Raw genomic sequence first — 15962 nt, forward strand, 5'->3', positions numbered from 1 at the left:
TTAACATGAAAGTTATACAAATTTTATACAACCATATAAATATTTCATACAAAATTTGTAAACAGATTCGTGTATAAACTATGTGTAAATTATGTATAAAATATGTATATAGTTGTATCAAATTTGTTTAAAGTTCATATTGGTTTTTGGAAATTTAATACAACTCTGAATATCAAAGCGAGACTCAAAATTGTATTAAATTTGTATGAATATTGTATGAAAGTTGCATACAATATTTTTGTAGTTGTATTAAATTAACCTAACATAACTTTATAAAACTTTTATACAGTTATATACACATTTCATACAAAATTTACATAGTTTTCATATATGAAATATGTGAGAATTCTTAGACTTGATTGAGCTATACATATTTCATACAAAAATATTGAGCAAAATTTTTAAGCTTTGAACTAGATATACACATTTTGTACAGTTTTCATACACAAAAGTTTTAGAATTTTTTTTAAGCCTTGAGCAAAACTTTTCGTATATATTTTGTAGGGAATCTATTGCTATGTTTTGTAAACTAAGAAGTATTGTCATATTTGAAAATATACCATATTCTTATGTATATATATTTGTCCCAAAATAATTGTCACGTTAGGAATTCAAGATAAGTGTTTTTAACCATGCCCTTATCATTGAAGTAGTCTTCTTTATTAGTGCTCAATTCTCAAATAACATCTAACAAATAGGGTAGTTTAGTAAAGTCCACATTATATTTAGTGATTTTTTAATAGGCGTGATTTTTGCTAAGATGACACTAATTTTGGGACGGGGAAGAAACAACTAAGGATGAAATTGGCCCTCGCTGAGCGAGGCCTTGGTGCTTCCCAAACTTTGTGAAATTTCCCACTCTCTTTCCTGCTTCATCTTTTGCTCGCTGGGCGAGCCTCAGGACGAAGGCTGCTCTTTCCTTGGGCCTCGCTCGGCGAGCTCCCTTAGTCATCTAACACTTAGCATTCTTTTGCTCTTCTTCTTCGAAACGACACATTTTCCATGTAAAGTACCTAAATTCAATAGTAACACATGTATTAATTCAATGTTGCAAAGTCAACATTAGTTAGGTGTATTTAATGCTTTTAGTCCTCAAAACAAGGTAGAAACATGGATAAAACAGGACAGTCAGACTTATAAATATAGGTAATATCAGGTTCGATTCCCTACCTTGTAATCACCTCCCTCATTCCCCTTCTCCTGCCTATATGAAATAAATTTTTTCTTAAAAAGATATACCCCATGCCTGACTGAATTCATCTAATATCAGAATGAAAAATAAGTTTCTTTCACACTAGCTATGCGAGATCCCAATATGAAATGACAGAAAGACCAATACTATCCACAATTGTCTGTGACGAGCATTTAGTATCTCGAACGTGACAGAGCATCCAACGAGCCACTAACCTGTTAAGAGAACCTAGTAATCTAGCATTTTATATATCAGTGATGAGATAAACAAGACAGAAATAATACTAAATCTGTGTGGAATAAAGACAGTAAAAATGAAGACACAACTCAATGGTCAAATATTTCATAAACCAAAACTATAGACTGTATAAGTCATGGAGCTACGTACTAATGTATGAGTACAAAAACATGAAATGCAACTCGAAATCAAAGACAACACTAAATGAAAGTAATAGAAGGGTTGTAATCGTCTCCATGAACAAGTGGTGATTCACCTCATCGGACAGGACTAGTACTAGCTAGAATCATTGTTCGGCAGGTAGGTCATCCTCAATTGGACATGCACAACGCAATAAGGGTGAGTCCAGAAAACCCATCAAGATCACTGACTTGCCCTCTCATCTTATCCTTGGGAGAAGACTTTAGAAGGCACTGGTAGTGCATAATGATAAATAAGACATAACATGTATACAATCATTATACATATATGCAATTGAAATAAAATTTAAATACAGATACACAGAGTAAGCATGATTCTACAAATGTTGATGAACTGCTGAAAGCTTCTTAAACTGCCGACAACTCCTATAAGCTGTTAAAATAGCTGATCACTATTATGGCACATTAGGTCTGCTCACTCACATGTCTTACCTATCTTCGGAGCATTTGTCATTTTCATAACCTACTTGGTCGGTGCATCAACCACCCATCTTACTCGGTATTGGCTAAATAATAAAGTTCCTAGTTGGCCAAGTGACACATCATGCCCAGGATGTCCATGATGCTAACTGAGTCATAAAGTGTTATTTCGGGCTATGACCTAAGTACTCAGAGAATCAGATTCTTTTAGAAACTATGCAAGAAGGTAAAGTGCAGAATGATAAAATCAACACATGTATTTTATTGTGGAAATTTGTTAGCATAAGCATGTGTAAGTTTTGATGATTGACAAAGAAAATGAACAAGGTAAATAATCCAGTTTAAGATAGATGGTTGATATATGGTGAATAAAGAAAACGCAGACAGATGCAAGACAAAGGTGAATGAAATAGGTCTATGGACATGTTCCATCTCAGACACTGAGAAGATTTAGAGTTGAAAAACCAAGTTCTTGAACCAGGTCCAAGAACATGTTCCAGCTCAGAGTTCATACTGTGAGTAGGATTTTTGTTTTATGATAAAGACATGGCGGACAAGTTTGCAGGATTTCTTGCCATAATTATCAAGATACTTCATACTTCTACAAGGACACTGAAGCCGCATGAATGCAAGAATCCAAAGTCAATAACTCTCATAATGGGCCTTGCCATGTAAATATTGAGTTCAGCTGACTTGATGCAAACCTAGTGCTATGTATATTCAAGTCCTGTCATGAAGAAGTTCACACACTTAAATAGAGAGAAAATCAAAGCTTGAGCGAACATTGCCCATGCAAGATATTGAGAGTTATGATTATTGAAGTGCGCCCTAATACAATGAAGAAGATTGAAGGACTTGTTTAATAGAGTTTATGTTTTACAGTTCTTGAGTGTAGCTTCGTGTATTCGTTTTGTTTATGAAGCTGTACCTTTATCAGCTTTTATAGAAGCAATTACTCTAGGTCTAAATGTTAGTCAAATTCAACTTCATGTTGGGATAACTTGGAGTGAGCGCATTAGTCTGGAGGGATTAGTGAGATAGGAATTAGAATTTAGTTCCTCAGGTGGTTGATATGCTCAAATTTACACTTGTAATAGCTTAAAGCGGACAATGTCAAATATAGTAACCCAACGAGGTTGGGGTCGAATCCCACAGAGAATATGGTGTGAAAAGTTTAATAAACGAGTATTATACTAATCTTGCAGTACCGTTGTATTCCAAAAAAGGGTTTTATAGTTGTTCTGGTTTGTGGACTAATTTAAAGTGACTAGAAATTTAAACTTGTAAATATATGGGTAAAAAGAACCGAGGTTGTGTCCTCTTCAAATGAAGTGTATGATCATAGGTATCGATCTTGATATACTTCTAATGGATCGTTTGTATCGATGCATTTAACATCTACGTGAATCTTGACTATTTCCCAATATGAAAAGATTATTTCTTTCTATGCTTTTTCAAAAGATAAGAAAGTATGCATGAAGAACGGTTACTTATGCCAAGTAAATTCCTTTTGTTCCTAAGTGAATTTATTAAACAAGGTGTAAAGCCCCGAGTTCTTGTTATTTGTTCTTACCAAAACCTAGTTATTTTCCCTAATAAACTAAAGTTTATGGCGTTAGCTAATGTTTGCAACCACTAACTATATGATTAAAATGAAGAACAAATAAACCCTAAAAATCCATTATGCGTATATCATTCACAATTCCCAATCAGACAACACCCATCCTTGGGTTCACAACCTTAGTAAAGGTGTTTATCTACTCATGGCAACAAGAAAACAATAAAAGATTGAAGAATGCATAATTGAATTTTTGTATTGAACTTACGAATAAAACTTGAATGTAAATGAATGTTAATTGTCTGGAAAATCTTCAATAGTAATAAAAACTCAAAAGTAATTACTACAAGTCTAAAAATCCAGATGTCGGAAAAATAAAATCTAAACAGGTATTTATACAAGTTAAACTCGGAATAATCAATCCCAGTCCTGTTCCTGGTCGACTTGCATTTTGACAGGTCGCTGTTGCGCTTCGACGGTCGTCGACATGTCGACGTGCATGACGACGATCTGATGATAGATTTTCTACTCGCAGGACTCCAGTCGTCTAAGCACCTCGACGACCGTTGATCATGTCGTCGGTGCAAGTTGACGGTTTGATGCACTTTTCACTCTGCAGGAAGTATATCACCGAGGTAACTCGATGGGCCGTCGAGCATGTCGATGGTCCGTACTTAGTGCATATCAGTATAGACACTTGATTTCCTTGTTTTTTCCCTTGCTGAGCATTCTAACTTCGAAATACCTGCACAACACACAAAACACATCAAACTAACACAAACTCGCTCGAAAACAAGTAAAAAATGTGCCATAATTTCACGGCACATCAACACCCCCAACTTAAAGTCTTTGCTTGTCCTCAAGCAAGTCAACTAACAGACTCAATCTACAAATGTCTCGATATTACAAAGTAAAATTGTAACTGTGGTTGTGGTAGTTAACTTCCGGCATATCATATGTATCACAAAGACTCTCCCCCCAATAAAGACAAAACCAATCAAGGACTCGTTGCAACTAACAATGAGGCTTCAATTTTTGACATCTAGTTATCACAGAAACCATAGCACACACGAATCAAGACTTACGGGAAACTAGTCACTTAACAAATACTCATGCCCTCACCAAGACCAAAGAATGTCCCAAAAGATATGTACACAAATAATGGGACAAAAGATAAAGGAGAAGATAAACACTCACACTCACAAAGAAATTCTCTAGATAAGCATGCAAATACCATAGGCTTGCCCTTATTTTCAGTACCCTCGACTTTGGACATTTCGGCTGTGATCACACTAGGACTTTTTCAGAGTTGTAATGTAGACTCGGGGACAGGTAGGATCTATATTTGGATAACTGTGACTCACCCTCCTTGAACACTACACCTTATTCTTTTCTTTTACCCTTTTCTCCTTTTGTTTTCTTCCCCTTTTTCTGTTTTATTGCCTCGGTGTGGTTTTATTGCTATTCTACTTCTATATATATATATATATATATATATATATATATATATGTATTTTATTTTTTCTACACTTATCACACCGATGTCTTTTAAATAGGCAACTCACTTCTACCCCACTTTAGGCTTACGCCTCATATTCCCCTTATTCCACCTATCACCCCCAACTTAGGCTTTTAGCCTCATTTTTATCATTTTAGTGCCAATGAGGGATCGGGTGCAAACAAAGGGATATTCAGAACGGGTATTGGCTTATTACGGCTAGTCAAAGAACAGTTTTAAGGCTCAAAAATGGCTAACAAGGGATATGTATCTATAGGTAGCCTTAAATTTAGGCTAAAATGGGTTCCTAACACTAACAAGGCCTAAGATCATTTCACGGCTTCACTTATCCTCAGAATATAGGCATGACTAAATAGGCAAGTTCTAGATTACATACACAACTAGAGAATATATCTACAAAACCTCTCAACACATGGCATCAGAATTGTCAACACACTAGTCTCCCCACTATGATTCCGCACATAAGGTAACTCAATAATCTAATTGTCATACAAAGTAGCAAGCATGTCAATGAAACAACCAAGTCCAAGTTTTTAAAATTTTCGAAGGGGAGTACTTTTTCTCAAATCAGAACAAGACAGTCTTAAGTTAATCAAACCACCACCACATAAATCAAAATTAATTTATTTTATGTAGACATGACCTAACCATTCCAGGTTCAACAAAAAATAAACCCCTCAGGAAAAGAACCATGGCAAAGAAATGTCGAGGGGGCCTAAACACATATATACAATATAAACAAATCAAATGCTCCCACCCCCAACTGAAAAATTCTGCAATGTCCCCAAAGCAGTAAAACTAAAACAAGGGAGTAGGAATACTTGTGGCTCACTAGGCATGCTGCTCATCTCGCGACTCATCAGTCTACGCGGCATCAGGTGGTGCAACTGCACCAGCAGTAGTACCAGTGGTTGCATCAGCAGCAGCATCTATAGTAGCATCAATAGTAGTACTCGTAGCTACTGGCACTGGAGTAGGAAGGGGCAGTGGCAATGGTACCCCCACTTGAGCACTGCTCGAAGTGGCTCCCGTGGTCCCAAATGGGAGATTCTCCACAAGGGATCTCTAAATGGCCTCTGTCATGTGTTGCTCCTCTAGACTTGCACCCCTCGGGCGAGTACCCTCTCTCACCTCCTTTAGATCCTCCTCCTCACCAATGACTACTCTCTTTGTCTTTGCCCGACCACCTGTTGCGGTAGGCGCAACTAACTCCACCACTGGAAGCTCCTCCTCAATCTCTGCTGGAACCGATAGTGGGGTTGCTACTAGGTTCGAGTCACGAGCCTTTAACAACAAAACATCAGCCTTAAGCTGCTCTAACTCTACCCTCAAAGCATCAGTGGAAGTGGTCGGGCGGGCCATCTCCAATGCTGTCAATCTAATCTCAAAACCATCCAGCCGAGCTGTCAGTGTCGACCTCACAGGCTCTACAATCTCACCCACTCGGTGCCTCACAAAATAATCGAGCTGGGCCATTATGACCTTCGACTGCTGATCCGCTGTAGCCACCTGTTTTGTAAATCTTCTGAAGTTTTCCATCGAGAAGACATAGGGGTCAACTCTGGTTGTACCCTGGGGCTGTGCAGTGAGACCCGCTGGCTGTGGAACTAGTCTCGGGGGCTGAGAAGAAAAATTTTATGGCTCAGGAACAGCAGTCTGAGTCTCAAAGGAAGCATCAACAGTATCAGTAGCTGGAAACTCAGTATCTGCCAGCTGGACAGTCTCAGTAATAGTGGCAGTAGTGGCGGGTAACTCCTATGTGGAGACACCTGCGACCCTTAGATGAATCAGCCCCTGAGGTATGGGCACCCCTCTAAGTGCCACTGGGAACCCATCCTCTTATCCCTAGCCATCATCGACGACCTCTTTCTTGCTCTTCTCAACTGAATAAGTCAACGAAGCTGTAATTTGATGGTCGATGTCAGGAATAAAGTGCACACATGACCTCCGAATTAGCTCTGTTAATCAGGCATGGATATATTAGTGAAGTATCGGGCTGGGACGCCCTCAACTGAATCTCGGTACTCGCCAATGCTCCAAAATCAATCAGATATCTAGACATCAATGCAGCAATAACAACCTGTCTGTCAGCCATAATTGCATTATGGACCTGAGTCGGGAGAAACCGCAACTACACCACGCTCCACCTGAATTTGCCCTCCAATGTCAGACATCTCTTCGCTCCACCTGAATTTGCTCGAACAACCTACTACTGTAGCTACCTAGTTCCTGACGGACTGTTCCTTGCGTCTTAGAAACTTGTCTTCCAACTCAATTGTCTCCCTCGGGGCAGTGTAATTATCGCCGAAGTATACTTTGTTGATGGCCTGGGCACATATATCAACACTCACCCCTCTGATCTGAACCTCACTCAGCGGCTCTAACTCCCGCAGTTTCTGGCGCCTCTTTCTGACTTTCTTTATTGAGGCCCCATATGCAGCATATACCTCACGTACCAAAATCGGACAATAATCCCCAGGCAGATCCTGCATAAACTCCAGCTGATAATGGCGAATGAGCTCTCTGGACCTGGGTAATATCCCAAGCCCCTCAAAACTGATCCTTCGCTCTTCATTTATGGTGCTGTTTTCATGCTGGCTACCGTCATTTTTTAATTCAATGCCATACTCATACAACTCTCTGGCACGCTCAACAGTAAAATGGTCCTCAAGCCTCTTGCTTTTGATTTCTCGAGCCGTAGTCGCATCATCATCAGCATTATCATCATCATCACTAGGTTGTGTGCTCTAACGGGTCTGGGATCTAGAAGGTGCTTGGGAGGACTGAGCAACATCCTTGTGAGACTGTGAAGCCTGTGAGGCCTCTCCAGAGGCAACCTCCGAACCCTTCTTCTCGAATCCATCACCAGACCCAGATGAAGATGATCCCTCCTTGTCAGACTAGGAAAAACTGGGTAGTGTAGGAGCTGGTACAGTGACCTGCCTGTTCCAAACGGTAATGGCAGCGCTATTCTTCCTCTCGAGCATAACCTCAAGCTCCTCATCTGAGCCTTCATCTCTAAGTGTGGGTTCGCCACTCAGCCTCTTTCGTCCCGTTGTTCTTTGAGTTTTCCTCGAGCCACCCCCTCGGGTAGTTGTCAACTTGGGTGGCGCCATAACGATAATCATCAAAAATAAAAATCTAGTTAATCTGTACAAGTGAAATCAAACACAGTGATTTTTCAGAAAAATATACTCAGTTCTCTGTTATTGGAACCTGCAGACTGTCGTTGTGCTTCAAGGACGGACTGTCGAACAGCTTGACGATACCGTCTTTGTACAAAGAAGGTCCGTCGACCTGTCGACGGTGCCGTCAACATGTTTACGGCCCTGGCAGCATCAACTGTAAGTTTCTAGGTTCGGGTTCGGGTTTTTAAAGCCAATCAATCAGAGAACATTCATTCAATTAATCTACACATTTAGGGTTTTGGGGCTTCGGGTTACCCAGACTTCTCCCTCATCTTTGACCTTTTTAACCTTTGGTATCTCGAGTTTTGTTTGGCGGGTATAACGACATCAAACCAATATTTTTAATCGAAATAACCTCCAACCCGTTGGAGTTACTAAGACTTCACTCCTAAAATTGCATGTTTAACAGAATTCCTCTTTTATGGACCATTGGCGAGCATAATGAATCAATAAGTTGATCAAAATGCCCGCCGACTAAATGGGGTTACTATATTCTCGTCCCCAGGAGTCCTACTAATAGCAATCATACCAAATTCCCTTCCCAAACTAATAATTTCACAATATTACAAAGTTAAGCATGAATTTCATTCAACAAGTACAAAACCTAGGTCATGATCTCTACCCTTAGCATTCAACATCACATATATTACTTCCCCAACCCATTTAACACAATCCCGACAAATTTAATCATGGTATAAACACAAACCTAGTTCCCATTGTCTATATACATTAAGTTAGGAACCCTAGGCATGCTTATTAGCTATTTTCGAACAACAGCAAAAACAACAAGAAAGGGCCGAATTTATCCCTACATCCTTGATCCACACGAGTTTTGCAAAAATTTTTTTAGTGAAAATCAACGAAAAATAGAGGAATTTTCATGATAGTAGGGCAGAGACCTTGGGTTTTTAGTTTTTGTGAGAATGCAGGGTTTTGAGAGTTTTAATGGGTGAAGGAATGTGGAGGAATTACTGGGGAGTTATGCAGAGAATTAAGGAGTAGTGTATATGTTGAGGGATATTAAAAGGCGGGTTATGGGTGTTTGAAGAGGAATAGGCCTCTGCCCGTTACTTATGTTTAAAAAAATCGCGACTGTTTAGTTCTTATTTTTTCTTTTTTTTTTAAATGAAGAGGAATAGGCCTCTGCCCGTTACTCGTCACTGCATATTTACGATAAAAAAAAGAACTAAATTCTTTGCATATTGACGGCGTCGTCGACGTATCGACGGTCCGTCGGCCTACTCGTCGAGTTGCTTACCTGTAGAGTAGCAGTTGCTAACTCTCAAATTACCAACTCTGCATACCGCCATTGTACATTGACGGTCCATCGACATGTCGACGACCCATCTTTGTGCTCTGGTGTCACTTTGCTGGTTTTCCTAGTATCAGTGCCTGCACACTCAACACCCGTTAAACAATTTAAAAAACTAAAACCTACAAAAACAAAATTTCAGAATTTTAAACTTGGGTTACCTCCCAAGAAGCGCTTGATTTAATGTCGCAGCACGATGGTGTTACTGATTTACTCTTGGTCAGGACTCGCCGAGTCACCATTCTTTCCAAGGTGCTTCAACCGATATCGGTCAACAATTCTGTCCCCCAAAATCATACCATGGTAGTGCTTCACCCTCTGCCTGTTCACCTTAAACATCCGAGTTCTATATTCGGACATCAAGTCAATTGATCCATCGGGTGATAACTTCAAAGGGACCTGACAACTGTGATTTCAATTTGCTCAGTAGCAGCTTTAATCTAGAATTAAATAGCAGGACAGGATCACCCTTGCAGAATTCCCGCTTTAGGATTTTCTTGGCATGATACTGCTTCATTCGCTCTTTGTATAATGCCGCACTTTCATAGGCGTGATAGCGGAACTCATCAATCTCGTTGAGCTAAAACAACCTGAGTTTGGTTGCCTCTTCCCAATTCATGTTTAATTTCTTCAAGGCCCACATGGCCTTATGTTCAAGTTCAACTGGTAGGTGACATGCTTTACCAAAAACTAGCTTGAAAGGTGAAGTCTTAATTGGAGTCTTGAAGGCAATTCGGTAAGCCCATAGAGCACCATCCACCTTGCGGGCCCAATAAGTTCTGTTAGCATTCGCCATTTTTCCTAAAATACTCTTTATGTCCCGATTTGAGACTTCAACTTGCCCACTTGTTTGACGATGATAAAGGGTTGCCACCATATGCTTGACTCCATACTTCTCCATCAACCGCAAAGGCTCCATTGCAAAAGTGTGAACTACCATCACTGATTAGCGCCCTTGGGGTACCAAAACAACTAAATATGTTCTTTTTCAAGAATCCCATGACACTCTTGGCTTCGTTATTAGGTAAAGCCACTGCGTCTACCCATTTAGAAACATAGTCAACAACCACCAAGATGTACTTCATGCCACCAGAGCTTACAAAGGGTCCCATAAAATCAATCCCCCAAACATTGAATACCTCAACTTCCATTACAAAGTTCATAGGCATATTTTGCCTCCTACCAATATTCCCCTGCCGTTGGCACTAATCACAAGAACGCACCATCAAATTAGCATCATGAAAAAGAGCTGGCCAATAGTAACCACATTCGAGAACCTTTGCAGCAGTCCTCGTACCACTATGATTTCCCTCAACTGGAGAGTCATGGAAAGCCTTCAAGATCTCTAATACCTCACTCCTTGAAATGCAACACCGAATAATGTTCTCAGTGTAAGTTCTGAATAAGTATGTCTCATTGCAATAGTATTGACGAGAATCGCGCAAAAACGTCATTTTCTGATAAGATTTGATCTCGTCAGGAATGATACCAGTCACCAAGTAATTAGCGAAATCTGCATACCAAGGTGCCACTTTCATAAACACCGCCAAAACTTGCTCATCTGGAAACGCATCTTCAATCAAGTTCTTCTGCTGGCACCCCAGTCTCCTCAAGCCTAGAGAGATGGTCAACAACCTGATTTTCGAACCCTTTTCAATCTTTCACCTCGAAATCAAACTCTTGTAACAAAAGGACACAACAAATTAGTCGCGGCTTAGCTTTCTTCTTTTCCATAAGATACCTCAACGCAGCATGGTCAGTGTACTCCACAACTTTAGACCCCAACAAATAGGACCGAAACTTCTCAAAAGCATATACTATAGCAAGCAGCTCTTGCTCAATCACCGCGTAGTTCATGTGTGCCGCATTGAGAGTCCTACTAGCATAGGAGGTCGGGTGCATAATTTTATTGTGGCTCTGGCTAAGCATAACACCAATCGCGAAACCACTTGCATCACACATCAACTCAAATGGCAAGGACCAATCAGGAGTAACAATAACAAGAGATGTAGTGAGGTGCTCCTTCAATTCATCAAATGCCTTTTGGCACTTGTCATCAAACACAAACTTAGCCTCTTTTTCAAGAAGCTTACACATCGGGTTAGCAGTCTTGGAGAAATCTTTGATGAAGAGCCTGTAGAACCCAACATGTCCCAATGAACTCCGGACGCCTTTGACTGAGATGGGTGGAGGACGTTTTGTAATCACATCAATTTTTGCTTGATCGACCTCAATTCCCTTTTCATAGATTTTGTGACTGAGGACGATCCCTTCCTTCACCATAAAGTGAAACGTCTCCCAATTTAGCATGAGATTTGTCTCTTTATATCTTTTCAGCACTTGACCCAGATGGCCAAGACAATCATCAAACGAATCGCCCACAACAAAGAAATCATCCATGAACACTTCCAAAAAGTCTTCTATTATGTTAGAAAAGATCGACATCATGCACCTCTGAAATGTGGTTGGTGCATTACACAACCCAAAGGGCATTCGACTGAACGTAAACGTCCCATAAGGACAAGTAAAAGTCATCTTCTCTTGATCATCTAAGGAAATGTTGATTTGATTGTAGCTAGAGTATCCATCTAAGAAGCAATAGTAAGACCTCCCAGCCATCCTATCTAGCATCTGATCTATGAACGACGTGGGAAAATGGTCTTTACTAGTGGCAGTATTCAGCTTCCTATAATCCATACAAACACGCCATCCAGTAACTGTACGAGTGGGAATCAACTCATTCTTTGTATTAGGCACCATAGTGATACCTCCTTTCTTAGGAACACATTGAACAGGACTCACCCACTTGCTGTCGGCAATCGGATACACTACCCCAGCATCTAACCATTTTATGATCTCTTTTTTCACGACCTCTTGCATGTTCTGATTCAGTCTTCGCTAATGTTCAACACTCGGCTTGCTGTCCTCCTCTAGTTGAATTTTATGCTCACACATACCAGAAGGAACTCCCTGAATATCTGCTATGGTCCAACCAATAACACGTCTGTACTCGCGCAAAATCTCCACTAAACACTAAATTTGTTCCACAGTCAGTAATGCTGAAACGATCACTGGCAATGTCATGTTTGTACAAAGGAACTCATACCTCAAGTGTGATGAGAGCTGCTTAAGGTTAAGCTTTGGTGGCCCAACAATAGAAGGCTTAGCTAGTGGAGTAGTTCTATTTGCAAGGTCAAGATCAAGCTTTCTTAGGTGGTAAGTGTAAGAACTAAACCTTCAAGCGCATTTATCGTTTCCACGTAGCCCTCCATATCATCAGCATCAAAGTTCATCAGAACTGCAATAAGAGCTTCACCCAGACTTTCTTCTTCCATTTTATGTTCGACAGCATCATCAATCCCATCAAACGAATCAATAACCGAAATACTCTCATAAGCACTTGGCAACTTCATCCCCTTACTTGCTTGGAAAGTCACTTCTTTATCATTCACTCGAAACTTGATTTCCTTTTTTTCAGAGTCATAAGCGCTCTACCCGTAGCAATGAAGGGTCTTCCCAAGATGATGGGAATTCTATCAACAGCATAATCCAGAATAACGAAATCTGCCGGCAACATGAACTTACCCACTTGCACCAACACATCATCTATAACCCCAACTGGATTCTTGATGGATCTGTCCGCTATTTGTAATCGCATAGAAGTTAGTCTAGGAATTCCCAATCCAAACTGTTTGAAAATAGCAAGGGGCATCAAGTTGATACTCGCCCCATTATCACACAGAGCATGGGTGAATGCATGACGCGCTATATTACACGGAATGGTAAACGCCCCTAGATCTCCCTTCTTCTGAACTGTGGTTGAAGCAATAATCGAACTCACATGATGAGTTAAATTCACTGTTTCATGTTGAACAGACCTTTTCTTAGTAAGCAGGTCTTTCACAAACTTAGCATATCCGGGCATCTCTTTGACAACATCTAAGAATGAAAAATTCACTGTTAAATGCTTCAACTGATCATAGAACTTCTGACACTTAGCATCATCATTCTTCTTTGCCAACCTCTGAGGAAAGGGAGGCTTTTCTTTGTACATCTAAGTCAAACGACGAAGAGCCTCTTTTATCGTGTGTTCCTTATATCAGCAGCAACTTTGGGAATATCAACAACTTTTTCTTCACCATGGACTCCATCATCAACGATAGGCACATCAGAATGCACTTCTTCTTCCTCAATAATTGGATCTAGATCTACCACCTTCTTGCCAGTGCCTTGAAGTATTTTACCACTCCTCTTGCTAATAGCAAAAGTACATTCCATGCCACCACCATTCTTCGGGTTTGGAATAGTATCACTAGGAAGCCCACCTTTTCTAGCAGGATGCTGTTCTCTAGAAAGATCACGCATCTACTGTTCTAGATTCTGAATAGCTACTGAATGAGAAACAACTATCTATGACAGCCCAGATAATGTATTTTTAGTGTTTTTCTGACTTGCCAATAATTTTTCAAGCATTGACTCCAACCTTGAGCTACCTTGATCATTAGACTGCCCTTTTGGTGGAATGTAAGGATTGGAACTTCTGTTTCCGAAGTTACCATTGTTGTTGTTGTATCTATCTTGGTTCGGTCCACCATAGTTTTTATTTTAGTTTCCTTGGTTGTTGTTGTAGTTTTTGTATGTGCCCTGCCCTTGTTGAGGTCTCCAATATCTCTGAATATGCCCAGGAATATCCCCTTTCGCTATGTAATCTGCATATTGAACATTCTCAACTGGCGAAGAGGGACCTTCTTGATATGGACCCTCTGGGACTAGGTATATTCCAAGTGGAACGCCAGAGATATCTTCACAAATGGTTACCTTATTTGATTCCCTCTCATCAAGCCTCTTTGTCAGTAAAAAGAGACTAGTGGCCAATTATGCCAATGTCTGCTGCGTTTTCTGGCTATCTTTCACAATATTTTGAATCAATGGTGTCCCAAGTGATAGCCTATCAGAATTACTCGGATGCCATGCTTGACTTTGTGTAGTCAATCGATCAAGTATATCATTAATATTAGCATAGGACTTATTCATGAAACACCCGTTAGCAGCATTATTGGTTATTGCTTGGGTCATAGGATCCAACCCTCTGTAAAATTTCTCCTTCAAAATCTGATCTGGAAAACCATGGTTTGGACTCCTATCCAAATATTCTTTGTACCTCTCCCAAGGTTCAAAAATTTGTTCCCCATTACGTTGTTTGAACTCGTAAATCTGATCACGAATTTCAGCTCTTTTACTCGGGGGATACAACTTCCTGAGAAACACTTTGACCATCTCTTCCCATGTAGCAATAGAGTTTTGGGGCAGCTTTGTAAACCATTTTCTCACTTCTCCGGCTAACGAATATTTGAAGAGTGTCAGCCGAACCGCTTCTTGAGTCACACCCTGTTGGATATGCTGAGAGCATACATCCAGAAAGTTTGTTTATGATGGTGAGGGTCATCATCGACTGCATTCCGATAGTATCCCTCTTGTTTGAGCATATGATAGAGGGAATTATCAAACTTAATAGTAGAAGCAGTCACCCTCAGATGAATAATCGCAGATGCAAAGTCTTCATCTGCTTCTGACTCATCGGCAAAAACATTCTCGACTGGAAGCTCGTTGTTAGCCATGATCACCTGGTTTACAAGGTAGCAAACAAGGTGTGTTGGAATATAACAAAGACTTTAAGAAGAGCAAACACTATTTAGTAATTTCAAAACCGCATTCCCCGGCAACGGCGCCAAAATTTGATTCGCTCAAATTTACACTTGTAATAGCTTAAAGCGGACAATGTCAAATATAGTAACCCAACAAGGTTGGGGTCGAATCCCACAAAGAATATAGTGTGAAAAGTTTATTAAATAAGTATTATACTAATCTTGCAGTCCTGGTGTATTCTAGAAAAGGGTTTTATAGTTGTTTTGGTTTGTGGACTAATTTATAGTGACTAGAAATTTAAAGTTGTAAATATATGGGTAAAAAGAACCAAGGTTGTGGCCCCGTCAGATAAAGTGTATGATCATGGGTATTGATCTTGATATACTTCTAATGGATCGTTTGTATTGATACACTTAACATCTACGTGAATCTAGACTATTTTCTAATATGAATGGATTATTTCTTTCTATGCTTTTTCAAAAGGTAAGAAAGTATGCATGAAGAATGGTTAATTATGCCAAGTAAATTCCTCTTATTACTAAGTGAATTTATTAAACGAGGTTTAAAGCCCCGAGTTCTTGTTATTTGTTCTTACCGAAGCCTAGTTATTGTCCCAAATAAACTAAAGTTTATGGCATTAGCTAATGTTTGCAACCACTAACTATATGATGAAAGTGAAGAAAAAATAAA

The sequence above is a fragment of the Lycium barbarum genome, chromosome 9 (genome assembly GCF_019175385.1).
Source record: "Lycium barbarum isolate Lr01 chromosome 9, ASM1917538v2, whole genome shotgun sequence".
NCBI classification, from domain to species: domain Eukaryota; kingdom Viridiplantae; phylum Streptophyta; class Magnoliopsida; order Solanales; family Solanaceae; genus Lycium; species Lycium barbarum.